This window comes from Chamaea fasciata, unplaced genomic scaffold (genome assembly GCF_029207755.1).
Source record: "Chamaea fasciata isolate MVZ Bird 193981 ecotype frontalis unplaced genomic scaffold, bChaFas1.0.hap1 SCAF_6, whole genome shotgun sequence".
NCBI classification, from domain to species: Eukaryota; Metazoa; Chordata; class Aves; order Passeriformes; family Sylviidae; genus Chamaea; species Chamaea fasciata.
Genome location: NW_027094091.1, coordinates 69,107,025 through 69,126,059, shown reverse-complemented (window position 1 = coordinate 69,126,059; position 19,035 = coordinate 69,107,025). Strand labels below are relative to the sequence as shown.

Sequence of the window (19,035 nt, the reverse complement as noted above, 5' to 3'; positions counted from 1 at the left end):
TGCCATTGTAATGTTGAAACGCTTGGCCCCCACCGCGGTGAGCAGCGGGCCCGCAGCAGGCGGGGGCGGGCACTTGAATATCTTGGCCAGGGTGCTGATCCTCCCAGCGCTGATCTCGGCCAGCACCCAGTCGGGGCGGCCCAAGTCCCCGCAGAAGCGGAACCGCTGCGGGGAAAGAGGCGCCCACAGCCGGCAGCGGGCTCTGCACGCCCCCCCCGCTCCCCGCCGCCGACCCCCCTCCCCACCACGTCGCCGCCGCTCCCTGGCCCGCGCTGCTACCGCAGAGTCCGCCTTGGCGACTCGGAACCGCTCCCGGCCGGGCTGCCGGCTACGCCCCTCCCTGCCCCGAGTGCCGACGGGCGCTCCGGTGGGGGCTCTGCAGGGGCCTTTCAGCCGGGACCGGGGCTCAGGGAGGGTCGGAGAAGGGGACGGGGGTCTCGGGAGCGGGACCCCGGGCGACCGCGGACCCCCGAGCGCCCCTGGCTCCGCCCGCCTGAGCGCTCGCGCTCCCATTGGCTGCAGCCTCAGCTGCCAAGCCCCGCCAATCCCGGCCCGCCTTTCTCCGCCCCGTCCAATCACAGCCGCCCTTGCAATCCGGGCGCGGTCCCGCCCAGATCAGCCCGCTCAGTCGCGGCCCGGCCCCTCAGCCCGGTCCCGGTCCCCCGTTCGCCTGAGGCGTCCCTCCCGCCGCCCCGGCTTTGGGAACGAGCGGAGCCGTGCCTCCGCTGCCGCAGCCTCGGCAGGTGCTGCCGGGACCCGGGAAGGGCGGCGGGAGCTCCCCGTTGAGGTCCCGGCCGGGAGTTCTCCCAGGGAAACGGGGAGACGGCGGGGAGCGGGCGGAATGGCGGGAGCGGGGCGTGAGGGGACAGCGGGGAGTAGCGGAGCCGAGGGGGGCGGGAACGGGCGGGCCGGGATTGGCGGGCCGACACTGCGCTGTGATAGGTTGGGCTGGCCCGGCCGCCGCTGCCTCAGGTTGTGATTGGCTGGGGTGGCCCGGCCCTGGGGGATAAATAGCGTGCCCTGAGGGGTCTCGGCGCTAGTTCGGCGGCGGCGCGGAGAGCGACGGGTGGGACTGGGCGGTCGGAGGAGCGCCGCCGGAGGAGCGCGGCTGCGCCAGGACGGGATCTTTGCGGCTTCCGGTCAGGGGAGCGCCGGTGAGCCCGCACGCGACTCCCGCGTCTGTCTGTGCTAGCGTGTGGGGACTGGCGGTGTCCTGGGGCAGCGCTGCCGGCCGTGCCCGGTTCTTTCCGCCGCGCCCTGCGTGACTCGGACGGCCGGAGGCTGGTGCGGGGCTTGGTGCGGCGCGGGGAGACCGGCTGGGGCTACCAGGGGAGAAGTGCTTCCGTGGTTTCTGGATACAAAGTAACGCTTAAGATATCAAAAATAAAGCTGCATTTTTTTCAGTTTTAATGTTTTATTTTGTTTAATTCGAAATAATTATGATTTTTTTCTTTATTACTCCGTTTCATTAATTTCGTCGCTTTATTACATTATTTTGGTTTATTTTTGTTTTCTTTTGCTAGATAGTTGTTGTTACTTCAGTAAAGGTTGTAGGGCTAGGGCTGAAAGACCGGTTGCGAGGCCAGTGGAGGCATAAAGCCCCAGGGTGTGGAATAAGGATCTTGGCACTAGAGGCCGGCCCAAAACAATGAGGAGCAATGGGAATGCTGGGGCTGGAGTGGATAAATGCCACGGGAGAAGGGGATGGAGCTGCAGCTCAGGGCCTGCAGGAGATGCCTGGGGGGTTGCCAGCCCTTGCCCTGTGGTACCAAGCAGAGGCTGAGGGTGTGGGGGGTCGGAGGGCACCAGGGCCCGAGAACCAACACAAGGGCACTTTTTGGGATGGGGGAGCAGGGGCCCAGTGGCTCTTCCCAGCCCCCGGTGCTGCCTGGGGGAGGTGAGGGGGGCCTTTGGGCAAGTGCTGGGCTGAGACCCAGCGAGAGGGGGAAGACAGATGTTGGGCTTCAGGTGCCAAGTGTTCCCAGGGCTGGGAACCCAGGAGGATGGGTGGTAGAGCTCCTAAGGACATTGAAACGATGATAATAACTGACTTGTGGCCTTATCAACAGTCCTGGGCTGCAGGGAGAAGCAGTAGCGGCTTTTAGCGGCAAGCAGCGGAACGCTGAGGAGCTGGAGCTGAGACAGCCGAGCTGGAGGAGACACAAAGATGGTAGGGTTTGGGGTGAAACCCCTGTGGGGCTGGTCTAGGGAGTATGGAGCCGGGACGGGAACTGCGTGACTGGAGCTGAAATCACTGTAAGGGGGGGATAGGGATGGTAGAGCTGTTGCTGCAGTAAGGATTAGTAGGTTGGGGCTGGAATGTGGGTACAAGAGCTGTGCTGAAACAACACAGAGTTAGACCTAAAACAACAACCATACTCTGAGAACCAAAAGCAACGTTATTATGTGCCAGTGCTGGGAAGACATGGAGACAAAAGTGAAACAAGAGCTGGCAGTGAAATAAAGCCTGTGGGTCAAGAGCTGAAATCACTGGGGCAGGGAAGGGGACTCTCCAGGGCTCGAGCTCAAATCACTTTTAGAGTAACATAGGAACTTTAGGGCTGACGAACTGACTGTGAGATTGGTGCGCTGAAATGACTGTAGGCCTGTGATACTGATGTTGTAGCTGGGTACTGAGCCCAGAAATGGGAGAGAGGGTGGAGAGCTGAAAAGGGATTGCTGTAAGATTGCTCCTGAAATGCTGGTGCTGCTGGGATATTGCCCGTGTCAGGGATACCCACTGTAGGGCTGGGGCTGGGATGTTGACTGCGGGGTGGGCATAGACACGGTGGGGTCAGGGCTCAATGGCTGCTCAGCTGGGGCCAAGATGAAGACCCTGCCCCGTGGACGTTGGAGAATTTTCAGCTGCCAGAGTCGGAGGAATGCGCACGTGGAGCTGGAAGAAGCGAGCTGGCCGTGAAATAAAGCTTGTGGGTCAAGAGCTGAAATCACTGGGCCTGGGAAGGGGATGCTCCAGGGCTCGAGCTCAAATCACTTTTAGCGTGACAAAGAAATTCTAGGGCTGATGTACAGACTGTAGGATTCAGCCCGGCCCCACTCCCCTGGCCCGGGCTCTGCCCCAGTTCCCCAGCATCGGCACCGGCCCGGGCTCTGCCTGTGCGCGGCGTGGGCGCTGCCCCGCATCCCCGTCCCTCGTGGTGCGGGAGAGGGCGGCTCGGGGCGGGCGGCAGCCCCGCCGCCTCACATGGTGCGGCCGGTCCCGGCTGGCGCGCTCGGGGCTGCCCTTGCCCCGCGGGCGGAGGAGGAGAAGGGGCAGAGGGAGGGCGAGGGCGGAGCAGCCCTGCCAGCGGCCGCGGCGGGAGCGGGTCCGGCGGGCGCGGGCGCTCGGGACGCGGGGGCGGCGAGGAGGGGACGGGAAGGGACGCGGGCTCCCGGCGGCGCCGTGCCGGGCGCTGCCCTCCGCGCACATCGCGCGGCCGGGCTGACTCAGAGCCGGCTGCACCTCGCCCGCCCTCCCCGGCTCTCCCCACCCCTCTCCGAGCAGTTCGCGCCTCCCTCTGCTCTAGAGGCTCCATCTCACCGTCTCCCCCATCGTTCTCGCCTGGCAATGGTTGGAGGACTGTCACGGACTTGCACACACCGCGACTCGTGACCGCGTTTCCCCGCTTGTGTTTTTCCCGAGGCAGGTGCGAGGTGCTCCCCATCACTCCCCGTCCCCCGCAGCCCAACTTCCCTGCCTTGCCTGCTCCAGGCGCCCTCGGCCCTCGTGCCCGACCCTGCCAAGTCTGCCCCTGCAGCCCTTACACCTCGGCTCACGGGTCTCTGAGGGGACCCAGCTGGGACCTACGCCTGGCAGGATCTCTGGGTGAGGGATTTCAGTGGGCAAACAGCACTGACTCTTCCAGGCTGCAAAAGGACCTTCTCTCTTTCCTCACACCGGTGGCACCTCCTTGCCTCATCCCCGCAGCGTTCCGACTCCAGCGGGTCTTGAGTTTGAAGTGTGTAGGCTTGGCTTAAAACCTTCACTGCAAAGTGGGGAAACAGCTTGAAGTTACTTTGAGAGAGTTCAAGTTGTTCCCTGTAACCTTTTGTGATACAGAAAAGTGAACCGGTGAGAAGTTCCAACAAATTGTCATTACTACCTGCTAAACTACCTTCAAATGTCATTTGGTGCTTCTTTTAAGGTATGAGGGACTCAAGGGGATAAATCAGGACACTCATTTCCCAGTTCCTGTAAGAGCTGTCCTCAGGAAAGAGAGCTTAGAACCAACTCTGGAAATGGGGAATGAAAGCATCTTTTCTTCCTGGGGCTGTGCTGGGGTGTAAAGTGGGTAAACATGAATATCCAAATGTTTACATCCTGCTATGCATGTTCACACTGATCTTTCTCCTGAAAAAAAAAAAAATCAACAAAACCCCATGAGTGAGTAGATGAAAGATGATGGAACTGTGAAAAACGAGATTTTTTTAAAATGTAAAATTTAAAAATAAATTTAATAAAGTTATAAGGGAGATTAAAAAAGCAAAATAGGGTTGGTTGGGTGACTTGGCACTCAGCTAAGTCTACACTTTGCTATATTAAAGTTATACTTTAGATACTTTTTTATTGCATTAGTTTGTTGAATATTCATTTTTTTATAAATTAGTTTTTATATTTTAGGAATTGTTTTGTATGGCTTTTTGGGGGGGTTGCTTTTTTAGAGTATGTGGTTTTTGTTTGTGTTTTTGTTATTACTTTTAATTTGGGCTTTGGTTTGTGCTTTTTTTAGATGGTAGATGTTTGATAGTTGGTATATTAATAGTAGAGGGGGTTTTTTGTATGTTTACTGGATGTTGTTTTGACCAAACAGACAGTTTAAGCAAATAGCAGAGTCTTTTTTATATGTTTATTGGATGTTATTTTGGCTAAATAGACAGTTTAAGCATACTATATTAGCGAATATTAATATGCTTAGTTTTCTTTACTAATAGAAGAAATAAAAGAAAAACTTATATTTTTACTACAACATTATTACTTATATAACATACATTTTGCGGAAAGCCAACCCTATAATATAGATTTCTAACAGGACCAAACTAATTGTGTTAAAACTATTCCTCTCCTCCTGTTCCAACTGAAGTTGGAATGCATCCAGATTTGAATTTCCAAAGTCTGGCCCCTCTTTTCAGAGGTTACACTGAACTTTGACCAACTTGGTCTTCGTGTTTGAATCTGAATCCACTTTTATTCCTCACCTTGTCCCTTTTAACACCCAGAAAAACAACGGGGTATCACATATATCAGACTATGCCTCCGTAGTCTTGGGCAGCTGGTTTGATAACCAGGATGCCATGGCAGGGACAAACAGAATTTTGAGATTATGAGAAGATGGGATTAAACCTGTTTAGGGGAAGAGGACGTGCTGTGTCACATCTCAGCATCCCACATGACAACACAAAGTGACTCTGCAAGGCAAAGACTTAATTTTAACAGGTCTCATTGATACTAGGCAAGCCTGATTGTTATCTCAAAAAGCCATTGCCTAATGATTGGCCGTTAATGCCCGTCTCCCAGGCTCTTTCAGGGGTGGGTGGAAATAGTCAAAGCCTGCAAAGGACACTTAATGCAAATTGCTGCAGTCAAACCTTTTCTACTGTCTGTCCCCCGGTTTTGTGGGGGAAGATTCTCTTAACACAGCGGGGTTTTAAAATTCAAACAAATTTTGTGGGGGGTCATTGAAGCGCAATCAATGCAGAAGAATATAGACAGCATCCAAAATCACTGGGAAGTATCCCATTCTTGTGCTTGAAAGGCTTTGAATCAGAAGGTCTGCCAGGGCTGTTGCCTGATGAGTATTTGTGAATCTTCCCAGTGAGATAACGTAACTTTTTCTAGCCTGGTGATGCTGTAAGCAAAAGACCATCCCAAAGCGCAGGAATGAGCCTGGCATTCTTTTGGCAGTGTGCAAGTATAACCCGAAGGCAAAGGCAGTTTCCAAGTGGAATGACTGAACTGGGAGAGGTGTGAAATGCAGGTAACCTCCAGGGAGGTGAAGCGGGGAGGGCTGAAGGACAGCACAGCGCAAGAGGCAGCTGGGTGCTCCGGCTTGTACACATCTTCCAGGGAAGCCTTCCTGTGGAGAAGGAAAACTCACGGACACTGTGGCTGACAGGAACTGAAGACATGCTTTCAGTAGAATGGCACTGAGATATATGTATACACTTTCTTTTTCTTTTCCCGCTGAATGGGGGCTACTTTGCTATTCAACATTAACCTAAAAACCAAGTACCCTAAAATATAAAAAGTATTTTTGCGAATCTCTGCTATCCCCCGTGATGGGTAGTGTGTGAATAGAAAACCTGGAGACAGTAGCATAAAACACAAAGGCAGGAAGGGAGCAAGTGTTTATCACGATGTGCAGAATGCACCTCTCTGCTACAGCCTTGAAAGCTGCTTCTACAAGCTGGCAATATTCAGTTGCTGGAAGACAATATAACTAATCCAGACATGTTCAGCATGTAGAATTCCAGAATCTCAGCCTTGTCCTTCCCTCACAAGCAACAGGAATTGGATTCATTTTTTCCCCAAAGAAAAAAATCACTTGAAAGTCTAGAAGTTAGAATCCAAGAAAGATATCACATCTGCTTCAGTGAGTTTCTCTCTTTTGAACTTGGGGAGGAATGATTTTACTGTGCCAGAAATGCAGGAATTGTGTTGTTACATGGAAGCTTTAAAAAAGCAAAGACAAAATTTGAGCACTTCACTTCTTTTTCTCCTTGATATTCATTTTCCCCTGAATTTCAGCCAAACTGCCAATTCAAAACTCATATCATTGCTTAGTGTATGGAAATTCCGATAAAATTAGTGTGTCAGTTAAGAAGAAAACAATGTGAAATAAAGAAAGTGAATGTGAAAATAGTAATTTGAAATAAAATAGTTCAGTTAGATGGTCTAAAATCTTCTATTAGTGAAAAAAAATCACTAGATCTAATGTAGAATAACAAGAGTTGTCAGAAAAATATCTCAGAAATACTTTCACACACACACACACACACACACATTCCTCTGTGTGTGTGTGTACACTTCTCCCCATCCTACTGCTTTTTCTTCCTGCTTTCTCCCCTGTAATTTTTTAAGAGCTGGTATTTGTCATTTTCATTCTATTCGCCCAGAATAAAATTTCCAAGAAGTTCCCTAATGTTCTTTTTGGCTTTTGAGAATTAAAACAAAGAAAAAAAAAACAAACAAAAAAACAACCAAAAAACCCCCCATAATTAAGAACAAAACCCCAGGCCTTTCCCACATTTTTAAAAGCTTTATATTCCTGCATTCTGACACAGACAGAATCCACAGGACAGTTCAAACAAGTGGGCTGTTATCCTCTCTCTGTTTCTATGGAAATGAGTGTCAGACCACTTAAAACAAAGCACATACCTTACAGTAATCACTACATTTTGATTATTTAAAATAACAGAGCGCAGTTTTCCCAATCCAACCTCTATTTCTATGGATACAAGCTGAAAATCGTTGTAGAGAAGCCTGTTCCATAGTTTTTTCCAATTCTGAATTTGTTTTGGATGCTGTAAGTTCTCACAAGGCGCTATGGATGATACGATCTAACAAGAGCTTCAAGTGTGCTGTAATTTGAACTGGAGAGGACCAATTCTGTGAGCCAGAGTTAGGAAACATTCTTGTGTGTGTAAATAGAAATTGGAATGAATACTGAGTGAAGTACTCCACCCAGCAGGTTTAGAAGGAGGGGAATGATTTGCTGTTTTCTGCTATTTTTTGACTTGCTTCAGAGAGAGTGAGCTGAGCTAAGCAAGTTCTGAGTTTGGTGATCATGAGCTGCTCCTTGGCCAAACTAGTCAAAACACCATAGAGACCCCCACCACTTCACGAGACAGAAGATGTGACCCATGAAGTTTGCAAAGCCAGTCTCCTCACGTTTCATTTGGAATGAAACCTCACTCCGTTTCCTCAGGAGAGGCAGCAGAAGGTCCCCGCTCCCCACCCCCCTGAATGCTGCCAGTCTTGCTGGCACTTCTCCTGTACGCAGATTGTTTTTTCTAGCAGTGCACCTGGCACTTGTATAGACATGAAGTGAGAGGCATGGCCCATCTCAGAGAGCTTACTGCTGCAAACAAGAGAATGTCCCTGGTCACTTCCCGACATGATGTTTCAAAGACACAGTGGGAAAGACTGTGTGTCCTGCCCCTCAGTTAGGAAGGACATTAGGCCACAGTTACTGGGTGGAGCACGGTCAGGGAAATCACCCTCTTTGTCAAAGTGCTTTACTACGGTTTTATGAGCCTGCCTCTGATGGGTCGTTATCATGACACTGTTCCCCTTCCGTAAGTATTTAAGACAAGATTTTCCAAAATGACCAATGACTACGTACTTGAAATTCAAGACAGAAGCTTTTCAAAGCCACAGAATCAATGTCAAAACACTGAAAAAACTGTGGCTTTTCCAAGAGCCTTGAAAAACTCGGGCTTCCAGATGTCTCAAGTTAGGTATGCAAAGGCATGCAAAACTGATGGTGTTTCAGAAAAGAATAGCCCGTATCAATATCTAATCAGTGAGAGTTAATAGTTTTGAGATCCAGACCTCAGGCTAATTCGACCTGAGCACAGTGAAATTAGAAGCATATAACAAAAATTTAAAATGATATTGCAGTGCTTATAAGTGCCTGCTTTTCCCATCAAGACTGTAAGGGCTCCCTGGTAAATTCTGTGACTCAGTGACTTTGTCAAACTCAGACTGGATGATGCTTGAAGATTATTCCATGTGTATAAGGTGGGAAGGATTTCAGTACACAGAAATACCCGAGAATCGCAGTAGATACTCAGAGGTGCTCTCAGCAAATGCCTCCTCTGGCTATGCACAGCCTGCTCATTGACACTTTTCTGTCCTCTTCCCTCTTTTTCTGATCTTTCCACCCATCTTCAGCACCTGGGCATGCGGCCCAGTTCCAGAGTCTCCCCATGCTCTGACTCAAACCCCTGATGCTCATAATGCCTGGTCGGCAGATCCTCCCATATCGACAGGCTCTAATATTCCTCGTGGGAGGAAGATAAATTGCCATTAGTCAGGCTTAAAATGCACTCCTTGCACTCCAGCTGAAATAACTACGGGATTGGAGGAGGAGGAAGAAGAGGAAGAGAGATGATTTTGTTTTACAGCATCTAGAGTAAAAAAAGTTGTGGTTTTACCTCAGCCTTGCCAGCCCACTCGTCTCCTGGGTCCATACACGGACCTTGCACATACCCTGGACTCCTCGATGCCGAACTCCTGGAATTCAAGCTCTGCAATGACTGTGTCCAAGTGTGTGAGCTGGCACTGGGCTGATCCCAGCAAGGATCATGGAGGTGCAGGGCACAGGGCATTTGGACATGTGATGACAAAGAAGAGATAGTGTTGGGAGCATTCCCTTCTTGGGAGGCCGTGCCGAGGAGGTGGTCCTGTCAGCCCATCCCTGGGCAGCGTCACCCTCTCTCCTTCTGTCATCCCATGCCTCAGGGTGCCAAAGGCTGGAAAGCAGGAAGATTTGACAAAGAGCTCTATATCACACTTGAAATTTGGGGAAAAACTGAAGGAAACTTTTCTGTGTAATAGTTGTGTAAACTGAGAGCGAACACTGAGAGCTACAGTTTTAAGGTGCGATTTTGGATTAAATGTATTCCCTCTGAATGCTTTCTATACTTAATTTATACATAAAAAGAAACATTTATTTTAAGACACTAATGCGTTTCTTACCAAAGGAGTGAAGGGTGGGAGATTGCAACTCACAGATGAAGTGAAGTGAAACCACCACAGGGGTTACTGTAACTGTAAGTGGGGTATCCCAACAGCAGGACAGGTTTGGGCTGGGATTAGCATGGGCTGTATAGCTGGGGTCATGCAAAGGTCTGTCTGCAGCCCTTCTCATAGTCCCTCATCTGCAGGGAGAGGCTGTAGGCCTGGAGATCAGGCTGAGTTTGGGAAGGGTCAGGAGGACGCCGTTACGGAGTGATGTAAATGCGTATCAAGAGACTTGAGGGGTGGCAATGTCAGCTATAGAACAGCAAGGATCCATGGCTAACGGCTGGAGATAGGGGCTGCCTGAGAAGGACGGGAGTGCTTAAGGCTGAAATCAGAAGAGAAACCTCGGTGAAGATTTTGTGTTAGAAATGGTCTCATCTGCCAAATCAGATATTTGTCTTCAGGATTGCACGAGTAAGGAATCCCACAGCAAAGAAAAAGGTTCAGGTTTGGGAGCAAAGGCAAGTTGGGCAGGACTGCGGGGCTGGGGCTTAGCTGTTTACCTTCTGTTCAGGACAGTAAAGGCCTCAGAGGACGTAACTGAGGCAGGAAAGGGTCGCTTGGCTCAGTTAGTCTTGTATCTAGAATTGTTCCTTGAACAAGGGGGGGAGCTGAGGTTCATGCAAGGGACCAGGAATTGCTTTTTAGCCTTGAAAATGCCAGAGGGGTGTGTGTAACTTGGATATGATGATAAGTTCATCTGGCAAGAATCACAGAATATTTTGATTTACTGAAAAACCGGGCAGCTCAGAAGTTACTACTTGACTCATTGCTGCTCCCATCTGTTGCACACGTAAGCACAGCAGAACAGATGATTTTTTTCTGAGCCTGAGGTCTTCGACTGACCCTCCGTAAATGCGTCTTGCCAAAAAGCAGACTCGGGGGAGGAAAGTTGTCAGATATAATAGAGAAAGAAAAGGACACAGGCTTCAAAGTCCACTCCAGCAGAACATGGAAGTGACCTGGCTGGAAATGAAACCCGTAGTCTGCTTCCCCAGCCTCCTGGAAGCCTCTAACAGCTCCACAGGCAGTGAGGGGAGAGAATAATTGAACTTCAAGTTGAAATAAAAATAATTTTCAGTAGCATTCTGCAGTACTTTTAAAATACTAGAACCGTGAAATATGGTGTGATGATAACTATCAGGCTTGTAAGCCTGGTAACTAGGACTTTTACCTTGAAGATCTCAGTATGGGTACTTTAAGCCTTTTAAAACAGAGTTAAATCAATTTTTTTTCCCCTAGTTCTGCTAGCACTAGCCTTTCTTTTCGCCCCCTCAAAAACAGAGCAACTCCCTCTTGAGAATGTTATTTACTTTCCATATTATGTGCTTACCGATTTCTGGAATTGCCAATGTATTTGGATACCTGCATAAATTTAAGTTTCAAGAAAACTGTAAGGCTGAAACAAAAGAGAGAGACTGCTGCAGATGGGATACTGGGAAGGAATTCTCGTCTGTGAGGGTGCCGAGGCCCTGGCACAGGGCCCAGAGAAGCTGTGGCTGCCCCGGATCCCTGTGGCCTGACTGAACTAGAGGTAAAGCCGCCTGGGTGTCCTGCCCACGGCAGGGGGTGGGAAGGGATGGTGGAACGAGATTGAGGTGAATGTTTTGAGATTAATTCGTGGGTTTTTTAATAATATACTTTATAAGCCTGTGTAGTAGATATTTTAGAGTTAGTTTGTGTTTTACTGGATAACATCACTTTCTTAAGCGTAAAGGAATGCGGGGTTCCTGGAAGACATTCCTCTGCCGAGAGGGAAGATAATCACCCATCGCGGAGAGAAAGGAGGGTGTGACCCCTGGCTGATGGAGCTGAGCACCGCCATCAGCCACCGTCAGCCGAGTGCTCAGCGCCCCACAGCCATCATCCCGACTGTCGTCAAGGACATACATCTCAATACCCGGTTCCAGCAAACCCGGACAAAAGCTTCTGTCTCCCCGGAAAAAACTATTCACCTGACTTGCAACCGTAAAAGACCCTAGATGAATATGAATCAAGAATCATACACACAAAGAACCCATGACGTAATCGGTTGCCCAAGCCCAAAAACTGTATAAAAACGGGCTCTGCACACTCTGAATTTGTGAACCGGAGGGGGACTCTGTGCCGTTCCATGGTAACTATTTTTAACTCTTTTTGCTCACCTGAGCACCGGTCGCTGGGCAGGCCCGACAACTCGGCCGGGGCGGGACCGCGGGAGCACCACCCTGCCCGGGCCGCGATATCTCCGGGCCGCTGCCGCTCCCGCTCCGCCCGCCCCTGCCTGCGGGAGCAGCGGCGATTCCGGGGTGCCGCCGTGCCGGCTCCGAACCGGGCATGGCCGGGAAGCGGAGCGGGGCGCCTGCGGCCCGCGGGACGAGGAGTTCGATGGCGCCCGCCTCACGGCGCTGCTGCGGGACCCCGCGGCCGCCGCCAAAGGTGAGGGGCTCTGCGTGGCGGGAAAGGCGCGCCCTGAGGCGGCCGCGCTGGACAAAGGCGGCCGCGCCGTCCCGGGGCTGAGGCGGCCGCGCCGTCCCGGGCTGAGGCGGCTGCGCTGGACAAAGGCGGCCGCGCCGTCCCGGGGCTTAGGCGGCCGCGCCGTCCCGGGCTGCGGGGGCCGCGCCGTCCCGGGCGGAGGCGGCCGCGCCGCGCCGCGCCGTCCCGGGCGGAGGCGGCCGCGCCGCGCCGCGCCGTCCCGGGCGGAGGCGGCCGCGCCGCGCCGCGCCGTCCCGGGCGGAGGCGGCCGCGCCGCGCCGTCCCGGGCAGAGGGGGCCGCGCTGGACAAAGGCGGCCGCGCCGTCCCGGGGCTGAGGCGGCCGCGCCGTCCCGGGCTGCGGGGGCCGCGCCGTCCCGGGCGGAGGCGGCCGCGCCGCGCCGCGCCGTCCCGGGCGGAGGCGGCCGCGCCGCGCCGCGCCGTCCCGGGCGCCGGCGGCTGCGCTGGGCAGAGGCGGCCGCGCCGCGCCGTCCCGGGCAGAGGCGGCCGCGCCGCGCCGTCCCGGGCAGAGGCGGCCGCGCCGCGCCGTCCCGGGCAGAGGCGGCCGCGCCGCGCCGTCCCGGGCTGAGGCGGCCGCGCCGCGCCGCGCCGTCCCGGGCGGAGGCGGCCGCGCCGCGCCGCGCCGTCCCGGGCGGAGGCGGCCGCGCCGCGCCGCGCCGTCCCGGGCGGAGGCGGCCGCGCCGCGCCGCGCCGTCCCGGGCGGAGGCGGCCGCGCCGCGCCGCGCCGTCCCGGGCGGAGGCGGCCGCGCCGCGCCGCGCCGTCCCGGGCGGAGGCGGCCGCGCCGCGCCGCGCCGTCCCGGGCGGAGGCGGCCGCGCCGCGCCGCGCCGTCCCGGGCGGAGGCGGCCGCGCCGCGCCGCGCCGTCCCGGGCAGAGGGGGCCGCGCTGGACAAAGGCGGCCGCGCCGTCCCGGGCTGAGGCGGCTGCGCTGGACAAAGGCGGCCGCGCCGTCCCGGGCGGAGGCGGCCGCGCCGCGCCGCGCCGTCCCGGGCGGAGGCGGCTGCGCTGGGCAGAGGCGGCCGCGCCGCGCCGTCCCGGGCAGAGGCGGACGCGCCGCGCCGTCCCGGGCAGAGGCGGCCGCGCCGCGCCGTCCCGGGCGGCCGCGCCGCGCCGCGCCGTCCCGGGCGGAGGCGGCTGCGCTGGGCAGAGGCGGCCGCGCCGCGCCGTCCCGGGCGGAGGCGGCCGCGCCGCGCCGTCCCGGGCGGAGGCGGCTGCGCTGGGCAGAGGCGGCCGCGCCGTCCCGGGCTGAGGCGGCCGCGCCGTCCCGGGCTGAGGCGGCTGCGCTGGACAAAGGCGGCCGCGCCGTCCCGGGCGGAGGCGGCTGCGCTGGGCAGAGGCGGCCGCGCCGCGCCGTCCCGGGCGGAGGCGGCCGCGCCGCGCCGTCCCGGGCGGAGGCGGCTGCGCTGGGCAGAGGCGGCCGCGCCGCGCCGTCCCGGGCGGAGGCGGCCGCGCCGCGCCGTCCCGGGCGGAGGCGGCTGCGCTGGGCAGAGGCGGCCGCGCCGTCCCGGGCTGAGGCGGCCGCGCCGTCCCGGGCTGAGGCGGCTGCGCTGGACAAAGGCGGCCGCGCCGTCCCGGGCGGAGGCGGCCGCGCCGCGCCGCGCCGTCCCGGGCGGAGGCGGCCGCGCCGCGCCGTCCCGGGCGGAGGCGGCCGCGCCGCGCCGCGCCGTCCCGGGCGGAGGCGGCCGCGCCGCGCCGCGCCGTCCCGGGCGGAGGCGGCCGCGCCGCGCCGTCCCGGGCAGAGGGGGCCGCGCTGGACAAAGGCGGCCGCGCCGTCCCGGGCTGAGGCGGCTGCGCTGGACAAAGGCGGCCGCGCCGTCCCGGGCGGAGGCGGCTGCGCTGGGCAGAGGCGGCCGCGCCGCGCCGTCCCGGGCCGAGGAGGCCGCGCCGCGCCGTCCCGGGCAGAGGCGGCCGCGGCGCGCCGTCCCGGGCGGAGGCGGCCGCGCCGCGCCGTCCCGGGCGGAGGCGGCCGCGCCGCGCCGTCCCGGGCGGAGGCGGCCGCGCCGCGCCGTCCCGGGCGGAGGCGGCCGCGCCGCGCCGTCCCGGGCTGAGGCGGCCGCGCCGTCCCGGGCTGAGGCGGCTGCGCTGGATAAAGGCGGCCGCGCCGTCCCAGGGGGCGGCGGCCGCGCCGCGCCGCGCCGTCCCGGGCGGAGGCGGCCGCGCCGCGCCGCGCCGTCCCGGGCGGAGGCGGCCGCGCCGCGCCGTCCCGGGCAGAGGGGGCCGCGCTGGACAAAGGCGGCCGCGCCGTCCCGGGCTGAGGCGGCTGCGCTGGGCAGAGGCGGCCGCGCCGCGCCGTCCCGGGCAGAGGCGGCCGCGCCGCGCCGTCCCGGGCGGAGGCGGCCGCGCCGCGCCGTCCCGGGCGGAGGCGGCCGCGCCGTCCCGGGCGGAGGCGGCCGCGCCGCGCCGCGCCGTCCCGGGCGGAGGCGGCCGCGCCGCGCCGCGCCGTCCCGGGCGGAGGCGGCCGCGCCGCGCCGCGCCGTCCCGGGCGGAGGCGGCCGCGCCGCGCCGTCCCGGGCAGAGGGGGCCGCGCTGGACAAAGGCGGCCGCGCCGTCCCGGGCTGAGGCGGCCGCGCCGTCCCGGGCTGAGGCGGCTGCGCTGGATAAAGGCGGCCGCGCCGTCCCGGGCGGAGGCGGCCGCGCCGCGCCGCGCCGTCCCGGGCGGAGGCGGCCGCGCCGCGCCGCGCCGTCCCGGGCGGAGGCGGCCGCGCCGCGCCGCGCCGTCCCGGGCGGAGGCGGCTGCGCTGGGCAGGGGCGGCCGCGCCGCGCCGTCCCGGGCAGAGGCGGCCGCGCCGCGCCGTCCCGGGCAGAGGCGGCCGCGCCGCGCCGTCCCGGGCTGCGGCGGCCGCGCCGCGCCGCCCCGGGCTGAGGCGGCTGCGCTGGGCAGAGGCGGCCGCGCCGTCCCGGGCTGCGGCGGCCGCGCCGTCCCCGGCGGAGGCGGCTGTCCCGGGGCACGTCGCAGGGGGTGGGTGGCACCGGTGCTGCTGCTGGCGGGGCTGGCGCACATGGCACCGCTCGGCCCCTCAGGGTCGCGGCCGGGCCGGAGCGGGCCCTGCACGGGGCGCCGGTGCCCCGGGTTGACGCTGCGCCTTTGCAGGGCTGGAGACGTTCGTGTCCGTCGCCAGGACGCTGCCATCGGCCCAAGTGTACGATGTCGTGGAGGGATACGTGAAAATTTCCATGGAGTGTGCTGAGATATTCAAGCTTCTCGATGGAGAAAGGAAGCCTGAAAGTGAAGTAAGTTGGACAGGGGGCTTGTAATTCAGGGACTGGCGGCTGCAGTCCCAACAATCCCACCCTGGAGAAGAAGCGACAAAAGGTTGCCAGAAAATGGTCACAGTGGCCAAGGCTGCCAGAGCTCCAGGAAGGTTTGGGCAGCGCTGTCAGGCGTGGGACTGTTGGGGTGGCTGTGCAGGACCAGGAGTTGGACTGGATGATCCTTGTGGGTCCAGCTCAAGATACTCTGTGGTTCTGTGAATAAATGCTTTGTGGTGTAGATAACTCTGATAATTGATTATGGCTTTGGTTTGGTTTTTTTCTTTTTTTTCTGGAAGTAGCAGTGGCAGAAGCACCTACCGAGTGGGAGATGCTCTTTTCAGTTCATAGATGTTCCTGGATTTAATGACACACACAGCCAATCGTCCCGTCCAAATCAAGCTGTTAAGGTTCTTTAAATGTTATCAAAAGATCTTTTAGGAAATAAGGGGATCAATAAAAGCAGTTAAGTAAGCAAAACAATAGTCTGGTGAAAGTAAATGTTCTTAGGTATCTCCCTGATATATCAGTATTTCTAGGAAGCTGCTGGTAAAGTTGACCTCATTTTTCTTATTTTAGCTGGACACAATTTATCCTCATCAGAATATGACGAATGAACAAAGAGTTCAATAATTTTTCACTCTGAATGCTGGTGCAGCATTGCTGACTGCTTACAACATAGTACTGTATTGTGTGGCTTTTTAACCATCGCCTGCTATTCTTTGTCTTCCAGTATCATTTTTATCTGTGTCGTGTTCAGTGACAGCCTTCCCTCAATATCCCATTGCTCACAGGGGCTGGTGTTTGTAATGGGCGCAGCCCAGTGCTGTGTGGTTTCTGGATTCCTCTGCAGGGAAATAATTGCAAGACCGGAACAGCCCCAGTGTTTTTCTCGGGGACATTTTGTTTTTCGTCGTCCACTTAGGAGCAGCCGTCTCTTAAAGCAATGATTCCTTGAAACTACATGCTCTCCAAAGTGATCTTTTCCGAGAGGAAGCGTTAATTTGGGAGAGAATCTAAAAGTTAATGTCACTTTCGTGTGTGGAAGCTTTCCTCTTGGGGTGGGGTTACCCTTTATCGATGGTGGTTATTACTATTTGCTCAGCTAATAATTTCAAGTCTTACCTGATATTGTCAGATGCTAACATACTTTTTTATCCGGCAGATGCTGTTAGTCTTTCAAGCCCTAGAAGCCATTTTACTGAGGACAGCCAGCGACCGCTCACATTTGTGGGAATGAACATCGTCAGAAAGTTGATTCATTCCTATATGAGACTGGTCTATGCTGCTTTGTATTCTGAAAATCACAAGTAAGTCTTCTTGGTGCTCTGCTGGAGAATCTCTGTCAGTTGATCTGGAGGGACTGTACGGGACGTTTCAAAATTCATCTTGAGTTATTGCTAATAATCCACCTTTATTTAATAATCCTTTTCCACTTGTCATAAAATAATTGCCTGTGGAAGTCTTTGCAAAGTGAAAGCTCTGATGCATCATACAATCCAGTGCTGTAGGATAATTTCCTGAAGGTGTAGTTTTCATCGGTTGGGCCTGCCCTGGTGAGAGCTAACACTGGTGGTACCTTGAGTCCTCTTACTTTATTGCTGCTTGATTTGTGGGGTGGAATGTACTGCGTGGAACAGGGCTGGGCAGTCTTCCTGTGACAGCAAAAAGAGCTGCTCTTGAGTTCTTTGTTTTCCTGTATTTTTTTTGGAGTCAGGTTGCCATGTTTATAATAGATTTTTCTCTTTCAGACTGGCTTTTTCTGTAATTTTTTCAGTCTCCTAAAACTGAGGTCATTTTAGGTTGCTCAATAACTGTTGTTATTTAGTCCAGACCAAACAATTTCTCATGCTCCTGTGGATGGGGAAAAAAGTTGCAAATGCCAGAGACATTTCAGTACAGACCTGGGAGGAAGAGGGAAGCAGAGAAAAAATCAGACTGAAATTGACTTGGCCGAGGCAAATGACTCATCTTTCAGTCTTTGAGCAGAACTGGAAAACCTTTTCTCTGCTTGCCTAGTTCATAGGCACAGCTGTGCTTCCTGAGCTGTGCAGTTGATCTTATTGCAGCAGGCTTTTTAACCTGACAAAGAATCTCAAATGTGTAAACTGGAAACAAATTTTGAGGCTGTGCAAGATGTGCACTTCTGATGAAATGCTTAAAGATTGCAGGTTCTGGAGGAATCCTTCTAGAACCTGCACAGAGGGGGCTGCAGATTTCTGGTGGGAGATGCTCTGCATTTTCTGTGCAACCTCTTTGCTGTGCAGAGGGATTTTCTTTATTGCATGTCTAGATGGGATCTCTGCTTGAACCACACGGCTTTTTACAGATTGTCCATGACAGATGCACGATGGACAAGTTACAAATCTGTTCATGGTAGTGGCTGTTCAGATGATGGAGGTCTGCTGTCCTCTTATGTATTCCTGTTGAAATAAATGGCAGACCTCTATGAATTTAGGAGTTCATAGAATCATAATTAAGGCTTGCGTAGTCCAGCCCCACTGCCATGAACAGGTCATCTTAGAGTTGTTCGTTTTGGCACTTTCACCCTTTTAAACTACTTGATAAAGGGAACATCCAGCCTCACCTTATGGCCTAATTTTGGGGAAGAATATGAAAAGGCATTTCCTTCTCCCTTCCTCCCTCACCCCTCTTTCCCAGCTGCTGTTATTACTACCTAAAATAATTGCTTTGATTATTTAACTTCCCTTCTATTTTCTCTTGAAGTTTTAATCTGTTGGTTTGGTGATTAGTATAACCATGATCCTGGAAATAACCTGCAGGTTTTCCCTCTGCTTTGTCTTTTTAGGATGAGCCAGGGGTGCCTTACACTGCTGTCAGCAATGGTGGCTCAGGGCCCGGGTTCAGCAAGGGATCTATATAGTCATTTCGATTTCAATGACAAATACCTGCCTGGATTGTTGGAAAGAAGATGCAAGAAGGTAAATTAAGGTCCTGCATGCAATGAAATGCTATGCCATGGCTCCACCAGCTTTTTTAGCTAACTGTTGGGAACAAACTGTTGCCAATGTTTGTTGTATTTTCATCTGCAAGAGCTTAACTCTCCCTTCCTGTCCTGTGTCAGGCTGAAGTCCTTGACTGTGCCTAACTGGACACATGAAAATGCCTTACGTGTTGCCAACGAGCTGTGGAGAAACATAAATGTACAGTTTCTGTGAACTGTCCTTCTGGTGTCTAAAACAGAGTGAAAGCGATAGTACACTCCTGGAAACTAGTCAGTCATTTTGTGGTTTGGTCCCACTGAAATAAATGGAAGTTGGAGAGGGGATATTGCTCAGTACTAATACAGGGTAATTGTGTTTGAAAGCATAAACAGAATAATCCAAATTATCTCTAACTGGAAATCCTTAAGAGGAATATGTGAGTGAGGGGAAGAAGTCACTCCTCTTTTTCCTGAAGAAACTATCTCTTGTTTCCTCCCTGTTTGCTAAAAATAGTCAGGATTGACACAAACCAGAACAAGAATATCTAAGTGTCATTCCAAATGCAAGTATAAAATTAATCCAGTATTGTTTGCAATGTTGACATATTGTTTCTAGATTTTAAAG

General features: G+C 55.3%; 1 long non-coding RNA gene across 1 annotated transcript; it reads left to right on the top strand.

Annotated features, from left to right (window-relative positions):
* The first annotated feature begins 15,312 nt into the window (after positions 1-15,312).
* Positions 15,313-18,249, top strand: LOC136290746 (uncharacterized). The gene is made up of 2 exons (XR_010721360.1): positions 15,313-15,448; positions 16,632-18,249. It is a non-coding gene; the product is annotated as an uncharacterized lncRNA (long non-coding RNA).
* Positions 18,250-19,035: the final 786 nt, after the last annotated feature.